This window comes from Episyrphus balteatus, chromosome 1 (assembly GCF_945859705.1).
Source record: "Episyrphus balteatus chromosome 1, idEpiBalt1.1, whole genome shotgun sequence".
NCBI lineage: Eukaryota > Metazoa > Arthropoda > Insecta > Diptera > Syrphidae > Episyrphus > Episyrphus balteatus.
In genome coordinates, this window is record NC_079134.1 from 105,252,495 (window position 1) to 105,266,940 (window position 14,446).

At 31.9% G+C, this 14,446-nt stretch overlaps 1 protein-coding gene across 5 annotated transcripts in view; it reads left to right on the forward strand.

Moving 5' to 3' along the window:
- The window catches only part of LOC129907124 (ecdysone receptor), a 493,732-nt gene that overhangs the window by 365,983 nt on the left and 113,303 nt on the right, over positions 1–14,446 (forward strand). The window lies entirely within an intron of this gene.

Consider the following 14,446-nt stretch of genomic DNA (forward strand, 5'->3'; position numbering starts at 1 on the left):
TTTTGGTTTGATTGCTAGGGCAAAAAGGTCGCTACTTTTGTACAAGGGATGCCGCAAAAAAATCATGTTCCTTGCTTTATTGAATATCTTTAAAAATGTATACTGACTCAAGTTTTTGCAATATAGAATAACATAATGCTGCATATTTACCGCAAAACTCATGTGGTTATATAGTCTATGCTTTTACCCTGAAGTATTATGTTCAAAGAGTAGTTATAAATAAGGCTCTCAGAATTTGAAAACTCTCATGGAAACTTATAAATGCAATGCTTTGACCTAACTTTTACCAAATCAAGGAAGGGACTTTAAATATTTTTTGTAACTGCACTTTAAATAAAAATTATCTCAAAAAAAAAAAACATTTTTTTCTTAACATTTTAAGACTTAATAAAAAAATAAGATTTTTCCTGGTGCAGGTTTTCCTAAGTATCATAAAATGTACATATAAGTTTTTTGGTAAACTTGTGTATAACATTTTGTTTATTATTGCTTAAAGGCTACCAAGCCCTTGATGCAGTCAATCTATTTAAGAATGAGACAATTAAAAACTCCTCTGGAGAATCGAAGACGAGTAAGAGGTTACTACCTTTATTCATGCTAACTTTTGACAGTAAACAAAGTGTCGAGGAGATTTATAAAGTAAGATCAATCTTGGGCATAGCTGTTAAAATTGAACCACTCCGAAAATCTAAAGTTGTTCCGCAGTGCAAACGTTGCCAAGCTTTTGGTCATACCCAAAAATACTGCAACCGCGAGTTTGCTTGTGTAAAGTGCGAAGGAAAACATGCAACTAAAAATTGTCCGATGAGCAAAGATCAGAAAGCAAAATGTGTGAACTGCCAGGGTAATCACCCGGCAAGCTATAGAGGCTGCCCAGTTGCCAAAAAATTCCAAGAGTTCAGAAGCAAAAATACATCTGCTAGAGACAAACCCAGAATCACAGTAAATACCGATTTAACTGCTGAAAACAATACTAAGAATGAACCGCCTAAAAAAGCTGTTCAAAGTAAAAGCGATGGAAATAAAGCCTATTCTCAGATTCTAAAAAATGTGCGGAAGAATGAAGAGACTTCCATAAAAGAAATGCTACACCTCATTCTTCAAAGAATTGATAAACAGGATTTGAATATCAAACAGTTAAGCGAAAAAGTCGCTCTTAAAAAACAATGATGGACAGAACACTTAAAATCGCTACATGGAATGCAAACGGTCTTTTACAACACTTATCCGAATTACAAATCTTTTTAGATCTAGAACATATAGATATTTGCTTGGTGTCCGAAACTCACTTCTCCAATGGGCAAAGTCTAGATAATGTAATAGAAAACTATTCATGTTACCACGCTCCACATCCAGCTGACAAGGCAAGAGGTGGATCGGCGATTCTTATAAAAGAAAGCTTAAAACATTATGAAGAAACCAAGCTTACTAATGAAAATATGCAAGTAACAACTATTAGTATCGGTATGAAAAAGAAAGAGTTTAAGATAGCAGCTATATACTGCCCACCAAGGCGCTCCCCGACAGAAGATGACTATACAGATCTATTAAATCTTCTTGGGCATAACTTTCTTGTTGGTGGAGACTTCAATGCGAAACACACTCATTGGGGTTCAAGACTTATATCAACAAAAGGCAAAAGACTTTTCCAAGCAGGCCGTAAATACAATTGCGAATTCTATTCCTCCAGGTCGCCTACTTACTGGCCTTCCGATACTAACAAAATACCAGACCTTATTGACTTTTTCGTAGCTAAAGGAATCAAACGAAATCACATTAGTGTCGAAGGTAATTATGACTTGTCATCAGATCATACTCCAGTGATTCTAACACTAAGTGAATCGGAAGTAATAGAAAAAAGTAATCCAAAGCTTGTAAATAAGAAAACAAACTGGAGTGATTTTAGAGAAAGGCTTTTAAGTTTTATAAATTTAAGATCTCCCATGGATACAATCGAGCAAATTGACCATGAAGTGGAACAATTTATTGCTGATGTGCAACAGGCCGCTGAAGAAAGTACTCCAACATTTTCTAATAGAAGACAAAATGAAATAAAATATCCTTTAGAGATAAGAGAGTTGATAATAGAGAAAAGAAGAGCTCGAAGAAAATGGCAAAATACTAGATTTCCAGATGATAAAACAACGTTTAACCGTATAAGCAACAATCTTAAAAAACAAATTTATAAATTCAAAAACGATTCACTCAGTACATTCCTAAAGAATTTAACGACTGATGCTTCAACCGATTTTTCGCTATGGAAAGCAGCCAAGCGCCTGAAAAGACCGCAGTTACTAAACTCTCCCTTGAAATCTCAAGATGGGAAATGGATCGGTAACCCAAAAGAAAAAGCTAACCTTTTCGCGGAGCATCTTGCGAATGTTTTTAAGCCATACCCAGCAAACGCGGCTGAAAATAGCTTACAGCTTGTTGATAAGATAGATGAAAGTGAAATACCAATTGTAAGATTAAAAGAAATAAAAAGTATGTGTTTACATCAACTATCAAATAAAAAATCACCAGGTTACGATCTTATTACTGCTCAGGTTATGAAAGAAATGCCTTTGAAAGCCTTCATAAAACTCCAATATATAATAAATGCATGCCTTAAGAAACGGTATGTCCCACACCATTGGAAAATTGCTGAAGTTATTGTCATACCCAAGCAAGGTAAGCCACCTACAGAAGTGACGTCTTACAGACCAATATCGCTTATACCAATTACCTATGGCAAAAGTTTTTGAAAAACTGCTTCTGAAGAGACTTAGCAAAATTATAGAAGAAAGAAGGTTAATCCCAAATCATCAGTTTGGCTTTAGAAATAAACATTCCACGATAGACCAAGTTTATAGGATAACGGATGTAATAGAAAAAGCATTAGAAGAAAAACAAGTCTGTTCAGCTATTTTCTTAGATGTTGCTCAAGCCTTTGACAAGGTTTGGCATGAGGGACTTGAGTACAAACTGCAAAGGGATCTTCCCAGACAGTACTATGAAATATTAAAATCGTACATCTCAGACCGATTGTTTAGAGTAAGGTACGATCAAGAATATTCGGAATTGAAGAAAATAGAAGCCGGTGTACCACAAGGAAGTGTCCTAGGTCCTACCCTGTATTTACTATACACAAGGGATATCCCAGTTGGGAATCACACCATAATGGCTACTTTTGCAGATGATACCGCAATTTTGGTACCCGACAAATGTGTCTCTAGGGGAGCAGTAAAGCTGCAATATGCCGTCGACACAGTCAGAGATTGGACCGAAAAATGGCGTATCAAGCTCAATGAAACAAAATCTTCACATATAAACTTTACAAATAAAAAGATAAACAATATTCCAATATTCATTAATAATCAAGCTGTACCTTACGCCAATACGGCCAAATACCTTGGAATGACTTTGGATGCAAAGCTAAAGTGGAAAGAGCACATCAAAAAGAAAAGAGAAGAACTAAACTTGAAATATAGAAAAATGTACTGGTTACTTGGTAACAACTCTGATTTATCAACCCAAAACAAAATAATGCTGTATAATCAAGTACTAAAGCCTGTTTGGACCTATGGTATCCAATTATGGGGCTGTACAAAGAAAACAAATATCGAAATCATCCAAAAATTCCAAAACAAAGTCCTTCGTGGAATAGTTAATGCACCTTGGTACATAAGAAATAGCGATCTACATCGTGACTTACAAATAGAAACGGTTACAGAAGTTGTTAAAAAATACGCTGTATCGCATAATCAGAGACTGCAAAGTCATACCAATTCTGAAATGGTGTCCGTCTTGAATACAAGAAACCATGTTCGAAGATTAAGAAGAACCAAGCCTCATGAGCTTATGGTCTAAAAAGACATGGGAAAGTATTAAAAGTTTAAACTTCCCCCAAAGTGATTTTACAAAGTTAAGAAAGAAAAATCTGATGTCGATCTCTCAAGATTGGTCCTGATAAAGAGGTGGTTTTAGTGGTTAAGAGTCCCACACTACTTGGTGTCGAATACTGCCAAGTGTCTTTTGAAGATTTCCTCCCGTCAAAAAAAAAAAAAAAAAAAAAAAAAAAAAAAAAAAATTATTGCTTCCTACATAAAAATAAATAAATCAAACGCTTTGTTAAAAAACACATTTCTCGAAGAATATTGGCCTCAGTCAAAAATTATCATGGGCAAGAAAAAATGAACAGACTTTAAAAATTAATATCCGAGCAATCAAAAAAGATATCAAAATTTCTTAAACGCAGTTAAAATAAATAACATATTTTCTAAAAATCTTAACTTTGCTTATACCAATTGTTTTAACAGATAAATCATCATTAATATGAGTAAAGGTATATAAAAGTAATCGTTTTCTTTAATCATCGTAACGTGGTAGCAACTTTGCGTTTTTGAGCGTTACTGTAAAACAATTTTTTTCTTAGAATAAACCCAAGAATCACTCCTTAAATTGTTCTTATCTTATACGGGACAGATGTCCAAAAATTAAAATAAAACAAAAATTTAAAAAACTTTTATTTACACAAAAATGTTTTTTTATGGTTTGATCTACGCTTTTAAAGAATTATTAAAAATAGTGTAGCAGTTTGTAGCAGTAAATTTATACAGTAGCTCATAGTCAAACATATAGTGTATGCGTTTCTGTACAAATTACAGGATATTTTGAGCCGCTAATTTTTTACGTCTATTCAAAGTTTCTGAACTTTTCCAAAAAAAGGAAATTAAATGATTATTTTCAAAATAAAAAAAAAAAAATTAAAACCTCCAATTGATTTCCAAAATGTTTTATATAATAAAACATTATACCTTCTTGATAACTCAAAAAAATTTTTTTGTTTAACTGTTAACCGTACTTATTAAGAAAAATAATCGTTCGGACTTACCAAACCAGACTGACTAAAATACATTTTTCTTGTTGCCAATGCATAGTTGCAACAGACTTTGCCGAAAAACTATTCTGCCTAATGAGAAAAAAGTTTTGTTTTACAATGGTTTGGTTATTAGACTATATGATGTAACCGTTACTTTTGTAAAAATCGCACATATTTTTTTTTTTTTGTCCAAGGAGTGCCGCACTGTGCAACGCCAAAACCGCGAATCTGCATTTTTGTACATTTTGACTTTAATGTGTCATTTTACTTGTTATCGGTCCCTCTATTCACTGCGTCAATCCCAACCCTCCATCTGTTGCCTAGAAGCCTAAAACATCATTTTTTGTTGCACGAGTTTCCATATGATTGCATGTGTTTCCAAAACTTTGAAGCCGTTTTTCTCAAAACTACAATTTTGCAGATTCGTGGTTTTGGCTTTGTGCCCACGATATCGTGGGCGTAAAGCAAAACTGTTCTAAGTCACAAAAAGCAAATTTTACAGGGGACGATTTTTAAGTTTCAAATTGGTATAAACCAATTTGTTAGTTTTTTAAACTTGGTGAAAAAGTTTTGTTTGTTAAAAGAACTAAGAATCTAAATGAGTAAAATGGTATTTTTTTTAATGATGAAATTCAGAATTAGTACCACAAATACTAGGAGAAAAATGTTACCCCAATGAAAATTGGTACAAATACTTCATTTATTAAAGAAACCAAGAATATAAGCAGTCTATAAGAATATTTTAGGTGAAGGCTGTTTTTTAGGGAAATAAGTAAAATCTGCGAAGTATTCGTATTCTCCAAATTATCAATTAACTATAAAATAGTCAGTGACTATTTAAATAGTCACTAACTATTAAAATACGACTATTTAAAATAGTTATCCTGGTTTTAACTATTTAAATAGTTATTTTTTCTCTGGGTAACGTTACGAAATTTATTAAAAACGTTGTCTTTCACATGGGAATTACGAGTAAATTATGCCTATACATTTTTTTTTTCATGTGAAAGGGTGTTTGTTTTAGGTGTAGAGAAAATGTGGGTAGGTAGGTAGGTACATTGGAAAATAAGTAATAATGGTGGTACCCTATTGAAATTCAGCAAATTATTTTACTTTCCAGATTGGAAACAAGAATCTTAATGTGTCTATAAGAATATCATGGTTAAAAGGCGGGCCCGTAGCCAGAGTTGGTTTTATCAGGTAGGACATTGGTAATCGTTTAAAAAGTGTAAAGTTGCTAAACTTTATTTTTCTACTACTACAACTACAAATAGGGCAATTCCATGGTAACTCACGTTACATTCACAAAAATTTCCAACACATAAACATTTTTTTTTTTCAATTTTAATGTAAATTAATACGAAATTACTATCCATGAATGGAGCATAACTATTACTTTCATAATTAACTAAAAAAATTATCTTTATTGCTTGGGAAAAATAAAAGTTTGATGGTAACTCACGTTACTAAAATCGAACACGAATTTTTAGAGTCCGACAGTATAAAGTTTTTATGTGAAATTAAGAATCTCAATTTGTTTTCAATGAAGATTCCATACATACAAAATAACAAGCTTTTAATATGAGCGACAAAACCAAACATTTTTTCAATATTTCGTGGAAAAATTTTAAAATATTTAGGTAACTCACGTTACATTATTTTCGTAACTCATGTTACCTGCGATTTGTGGTTCCAAAAGTAAAGAAAAGATGCATTCTCATTCAAGTTTTTTTTTAAATCGTATAGTGTGTAATGAAGCTTGCTTAAATGTTAACTTATTTTAGCACTCACGAGGGGATATTGTCATCGTAACTATTAGACTCATCATATTTTCAGTTTGCTTGTTTTTCCGTCATTTTCATGTGAAATTCTTCTGTTGTTGGCAAGCTTATGCTATAAAAATGCTTTAAGATTATTAAACTTCCTGAATTTTATGTCTATCCATAAGGGAATACAACAAAGAATCTTTTCTTGCAACTTGCATAAAGAGTTGCCGTTTGTAAATAGTAATTTGCTAATAAAAAAAGTAAAAAAGACTGCATAATTTGTTCAAAGTTCGTATCCACTTTTTCATGGAATTACCCAATAGACAAATTTTGCACCATTGTATTTTTTTATACATATAGCAAAAGTACAAAAGTGTAAAAAACTGTATATTTGGTTGTTTTAATGTATGAATTTGTTACACTTTTGCACCGATACAAAACCATTTGCATTGAATCGGGAATACCCTATTGTTTTTGTTTGCCATAAATCCAGATTTATATAATATATACCCCATATTGTAGAAAGAAAGTAGGCCTCTTTACTATGTTCGACAAAAAGTACTAAGTAAGTACACTTTAAATGTTATTTTTTGTCACAAAGCGTAATCTTTGACAAATATGTAGTTAAATCTAATTTATTTCATTGTTTTTTTCTTGAAATCCCAAAAGAGCAAGCACAATATACAACCAATTGGATTGTTTTTTTTTTTTGTCAAAAATCTGCAAATAATTTTTGAACATAGAAGTAGTAAACTCTTCCATTGTTGGAATTTTTAGACCTTAAGCATCAATTAGCATTTTTATGCAAATGCGTTTAATTTGAACACATAGCTATTTAAAAAATTAACAACATTTAACTTTGTTGTGGCTCCGCAAAATTAGGCACCAAGAAATAAGGCCCCAAAAGAAAAAATGAAATAAGGCTCATATTGGGGTATTTTTCATAATGAAATCATGCCCCACTGAAATATGGCCATAACGAAATGAAAAAATGCCTCAAAAATAAATGAAATAAGGCAATAACTTCTTTGATCTTTTTTGAAAATTGAAATAAATCTCCAAGTTTTCTTTTTCATCATTATATAAATCTTGCGAATTTGTTAGCTATTCTGTTACTTACTAATGCTTTTCAATATATAAATCTTGCTGCCAACTATCAGCGAGTCCACAATAAGCGGTACCTTGACAATTCTGGGTCCTTGATAAGCGGAATTTCACAAAGGTTTTTTGAAAGACAATTCAGTTTAGCATTTTCATCTAAATTATGAAAATGAAATAAGGCCCCAAATTATGTTTAAAATAAAATGAGATTAAGTCCCAAAATCAGTGTTGGGGTCTGATTTCATTGGGGCCTTATTTCATAATGAAATTACCTATGCCTCAAAAACAAAATGAAATAAGGCCCAAAAAATGAAACAACACCCCAAAATTTGAGAAATTTCGTTCTTGTTGTTTTGTGTGTATTTTTGGGGCCTTATTTCTTGGGGCTGCAGAACTCGAAGTCAAAATATTTAGATTCTTTTTTCGTTTTTGAAATATTAGTGCTGTGCTGTAAAATGCAAAAAAAAGCGTTTTTTACTGTTTTTGAAGTTATGCTCTAATGTACCGGTTATGCTATAAGTACGATATTTTTAAAAAAAAGGGCATTTTCATAAGTAGGGCATTTTTGAAGGTCGAACATTTTCATAAATAGGGCATTCTTGAAGGTAGTGCATTTTTGAGGCAAAGAATTTTTAAAGCTGGAGCAATTTTGAGGCTACGGCATCTTTATAAGCTACAGCATTTTTAAAGCTACAGCCTTTTTGAAGGTAGGGATTTTTATAAGGATAGTTTTTTTTTAAGTTAGGGCATTTTAAAAGCTAGAGCACAAGGGTTCCATTTCGGATAGAAAGCAAGAATAAAGAGTTTTCTTAAAAAAAGTTTTGGTGAATGGATGTTTTATTTGGACGTTTTGTTTTTTCGAAAAGACAGTAAAATCTGTTGTTGGTCGCAAAAAGCCAATAGGGATATTCATGCAAACGCGAAAAATCCATAGTAACAATATTGACAAAATTTGTATGGGAAATAAACTCTGCCAAACAGAATTTTATCTCACAAATTTGAGTTCAATCGCCTATGGGATAGGCTAGTGAAAAGAGAATATTATTTTATTTGAGCAAGTTACATTTTTTTATTGTTGCAAAATCGACTTGACTGTTAATTGAAAATTTTAATTGACTTTTAATTGAACAAATTTTATATTTTATTTTATATATATTTGAAGTTTTACAAACAGCTGTCTGTTTTCCACGTTTACGCAAATATTTCTTGTGGGGTCAAGAACGGATCCGGGGGGGGGGGGGGGGGTGAGGGATTCCTGTGGGCATGATTAAGTTTAATGATTTTATGTTATGTTGTATCTTTGTGTCAATATGTGTAAGAAATCCTTTTTTTGTGTTGTTTTGTGTGTTGTAAGTGAAAAGTTAAGGTAAGGTCCTGTAAGATGCCGTGATGAAATGTATCTCCAAATTATCTATCAAGGCAGGTTTTCTAGATCACCTAAAACGAACCATGAAACGAACATATTAAAGTGTTTTGAGATTATCTCAAAAACGTGCCGTGATGAGACTTCGGATTCAGTTTCAGCGACCCGAAAAACATCTATTTAACATAAACAAAAACAACCGACTTTTCACGCATACTTAGCCAAAAGCGTCCGGTGGGCGTAGTTTGTAGGCAAACCAGTATTACGTCAGAAGTTTCCCATCTCCTTCTGGGTATCTCTGATCTCTGGTAAACACCTTACCGCCATTTTGAAAAGTGATGAATGTAAAACTAGGAGATGGCGATTGCATCGAGTTTGTTGTTGGAATTTCGATTGGCCGTCAAGAAGCATCCGGAATCATTCAAAGGTCTTCTGAAAGTGTTTTATTCGCACGTTACTGACATATAGAACACTTCTCAGAAGAGAAATTCACTTATTGATTTTCAATAAGAATTCATATAAAATCACTAATTTTAAATATTTAAACGTCAAACTAATTTCGTTTTCGATTGATTTCAATTAATGTCGTTTTCGATTGGTTTCACTCAAGGATTCACTCATTCTGAAATCCAATAAAACACTTTGAACCGGTTCCACTCAATTCTGAAAATGTATGTCTGTGTTAGTGAATAATCAAATACATTTTTTTTGCTTTTCGACTAGGAAATTTAGTTTGACGTTTAATTATTTAAATATAAGTGATTTTGAGTGAATTCTGTTTTGAAATCAAGAAGAGAATTTCTCTTCTGAGAAGCGTTCTGCCTGTCATATTCGTGCGAATAAAACACTTTCAGAAGGCTTCTGAATGATTTCTGTAGAACTATAAAAAAAGGAAGTTTGCAAATTGTCCATGTTGTACTTCTTCGCTTTTTAAGCTGATGTAGTTGAGTCTTAATTCTGGGGCGAGAAGGCGATGACGTCACGCTAGAAAAAAGAGGCTTCATAAGAAAAAAGACGGTCCAGAATAGAAGATTTCTTCTATTTGGATAGTTCAATTATTTCGGCAATCTCTTCTGAGGTGAGTACCCCAAGCCATCTCTGAATTTTGCTTTATCCGAGTTAATCAGTAGAGTCTTTTGACTTCCTCCTGTAATGTTGCTGCTTTTCAGTACATGGTGTAAACGACTTCCGACACTGGTGATTTCTGTCCAACAATTCGGTTGATATTAGTTCACTGGACTTAACTCCACACTGGCGTTTGATGTATCAAAGTCCTGCATGTTATTCCGTTGTCTTAATGCGTAGAGGTTGTGAACGAGTTCTGAAAAATGTTGGTAGTGGTCCTTTGTTGTCCTTGGCTGTTTTTGGTTGTACACTACACTTGTGCACTTGGAGCTGGGAACTCTAACACAGGTGATGTTGCTGAAGTCTGATTGGATATAGATAAGATTTGATGTTGCGAGTAAGAATTCCAACGTTTATGGTGTTCTCGGATTGGGAAAGTAGAACTAGCGAGTTGAAATCCAGCGAGTCGGCTACAGTCCATACTTCAAGTTAAAGTTGAGCCGGTTCTTTTTTAGGTATGCTTGCAAAGTCTAATTGCCGCCCGACTCGGCGTAATTACAAAATTGTGTGTTAATTATGAGAAAGGTCCTACCTTTCTGTTTTTTTACCGAAGTAGGTACGCAGATCGAGCTAAATTTTATGGGGTTTTCGTTTGGTAAATTTATATTTTGATCTTTGAATTGATTTTTTCGTTACGAAACGAAGACGTTTTCAGATTTATTTTTATTTACTTTAGTATTGGTGTGTTCTTGCGTCTGTGAGCCAGGAAGCGATCGCAGATGTCAAATATTGATTTGACCGTTATTTTTTTTATCCAAAGATGAGCTAGACCATGCATGTCAAATTCGCGACCCGCGGGCCGCATGCGTCCCACAATGAATAACTGTTCGGCCCACATCATTTTTAATAATTTTGAGCTTAAGGTTTCAATTTATATTTTCTGTTAAATATGGAATGTACATAAAAACAAAATCATAAATTTATAACATCTCGAGGCTTAAATCAGAGTAATTTCTTAAACTGAACTTAACTTAAACTTAGGAAGCGAATGTTCTGATTTAACCCAACGGTAGGATAAATTATACAGACCCTAGTTATAGCATTCAAATGCAACTTCGCTTTTTCGGGACATGAGAAGAGAAACAAGGATTTAACACACTTTCCTACGTGCAATATTTGCAATATTAGGTAAATCTAATTAAGTATGCAGTTTTGATTGATATATTAAGATTCATTATTAGAAAAAAAATTTTCAAAATCGTTAGAGCCGTTTTTTAAAAAAACTAATTTTTTATAAATAATTTTTTGGAAAAAAAGTTTTAAAATAAAATTGGTATGCCATTTTGTAGAAATCATTAATCAACATCTAAAAACAAAATTTCAAAAAAACTCAACGTCCCGTTTTCGAAAATTTGATTTTTCGAAAAAAAATTTAAAAATTTTTTTAAAAACCCAAAAATTATTTTTTTTTGAAATTTTGTTTTTGGCTTATATTAAAATAATATAAATGCTTCTTCATAAAAAGTTTCGTTGGAATCGAATAAGCGCTTTCGGAAATAATCGGATTTGAAAAAACGATTTTATGGAAAGTACCTACCGTTAATAATGATTTTCAAAAAAAAAAAAATTATTAGAAGATAGACCTTGTCTTAAAACTTGCATTTGAATTTTTTAAACAAAATCGTTGGAGCCGTTTTTGAGCAATTTCAATTTTACTAAAATCGGTATATGCACTGAAAATAATAAATTTCGTAAAATTACGAAAATCGTTTCATACACTACATTTTCGTTGGCCCAACGAAACTTTCGTTGGCCCAACGAAACTTTCGTTGGCTCAACGAAAATATGTAATTTTTCGTAATATGAAAAGTTTCATCAATTAATGAAAACGTTTCATACACTTTTTTTCCCTTTTTAGTGCCAAAAAATCCAATTCAATGAAAAGATTCATCAATTAACGAAAAATTTCATACTCATTTTAAAGAATAAAAATAAGAATTTTTGCCTTACTTTATTAAAGTTTTAATTAAGTAACGAAAAAATTCATTAACTTATGAAATTCAACATTAACTAACGAAAATCTTCATAAGCTTATGAAAATTCTTCATATACTAATGAAATATTACATTGGCTTATGAAAAAATACATCAGTTAACGAAAAAAATCGTTGCCTTACAAAAAAAACGTAAACTTGGGTGCATTTCTGTTTTAATGATTAAAAATTGAATCTTGCTTTATATAGTTCACATTAGGTTTTTGTTTAAAAATCTATGTAAGTTGAGCTGAATATAAAAGATATTTGCGTATTGACAAGGTGTCTCACGATAAGTCGGACCCATCAGTTGACTTAAGTGAGCTTCACCTGGTCGAAACGCCAATTTTTGGTTTTGGACTATATTAAATTAATAATTTAACAAGTCCAATAAAAAAATACAATTAATACAACGAAAAGTTTCGTTAGCTAACAACCCACTTTTTTTGCATTCTCTATCATCGTAATGTCATGGAAAAATGCTGTCTAATTTTTTTTTGTACGAATGCATAACCAGCAATGCCAACTGAGGCATAATTATGCCTTTTAGGCATAATTTTATTAGCCGAGGCATTGAGGCTTATTTTTTGCATAGGCATAGTTTTTTTCATTCCACTCTTTATTTATATTTTAAAAGTTTCTTACAATTTATTAAATATTTTAATAAATAAAGTCTAAAAATAAATATATTATACAGGGTGTCCCAAAAGTAATGGATCAAACAAAATATGCTGATTGGGGAACTTAAGGGCTCTCAGAATTTGGTAACTTGTTCATCCCAAACCCTGACGGTTTTCGATTTAGTGCAATTTTTATGAAATTTCGAAAAATTTTAACTTGTCAGCAGTTTTTTGCTTCCTGCACCCATTATTGATTCTTGTTTTTTTTAATTCTCTTACAAAAACATTGCCAAATAATTAGGAATAATTAATTAATCAAAATATGTTTTATTTCATACGATACATATTTCGCTGCAAATTAAGTAACAGTTTCAAGTCTTATAAAAAATCTATTTCTAACTTTTATTTGAGAGCAAATTTGTACGGTCTGAGAATGGTTTCTTATTTTAAAAAGTTGCCCTGTTATTGTAGTTTTCAAAATGGTATATAAGTTTCCAAAGTTGCAGTTAGATTGCAAAATGAGAAAATGAGAGCTCGTTTGATCCATTACTTTTGGGACACCCTGTATAAATCTTTTGAATAAAGGTTGCTCAAAATTTTTATTTACAGAATTGATTTTTACCATTTAACTGTTGGTAGTGTTTTTCGAAGAATTTTGTCTACATTAATCGATTTTACTAGAAAACAATCAAAAAGCAATTTTGTTGCTATAAAAAGGTCTAAAACGCTTGTAAATAGGCGATTATTTCTTATTGGTGAAACAAATTGGTCGCTAATTTCTTCCAATTATGTAAAGCAATATATTAGTTCCCTTGAAAACTTAATTTCGAAGAAAATAAGCTGCCGTTTCGTGACAAATAAGTTGCCCTAATGTATAAATTAATTAATTAAACATTTCGTTGTGTGTACTTGCACTATTTGTATATAACTTTTTAAACATAAACTAAGAAATCTAAATTGAGGCATAATTTATTTGAAAAGGCATCATTTTTTTCCAGTGAGGCATAATTTTGACTAAATGGGTTGGCAACGCTGCACACTGGTCGATTCAGTACATCGTAGCTGGTCAAAAGTCGAAAAAAAATGTTGTTGTCAACAGTAGTTTGAATCATTACCTTTAATTCGATGCTAAAATTAAGTGCCGAAAACCGCCGCAAACTATTTTTTCATCTCTTTCAGGTACCAATCCGCTCTTTTTAAGGTGAACAATTTTTTTACGGAAGGACATTGTTCAAGATTGTCTAGCTTGTAGAGAATGAACTGTTATGTGTGATATATGAAATGAAAGGTTATGTTATCTCTTTTCAAAATAAAAATAAATCAAATTTATGAATGCTCTATGTAAAAAGATATTACGTATCAAAAAAAAAACCATATTTTAACCGTTATCTCAAAAATGTGATTATGAAAATGATTGAAATTTTGCACAATATAGTCCTGGCTTTTATTAATATTTCCTGTTAATTTGATTAATATATCGATCGAAACGAAAAAGATATAAATAAAAAACGGTCAAAAGGGCTCGAAAACGGTCAAAAATTTGGGAAAAAGAAATATTTTTTCCCATTAAAGATATCTTGGGCAATAAAAAAGACATCAGAAAGATTTAAACAGGCATTGAAAGATGGAAAACAGTTC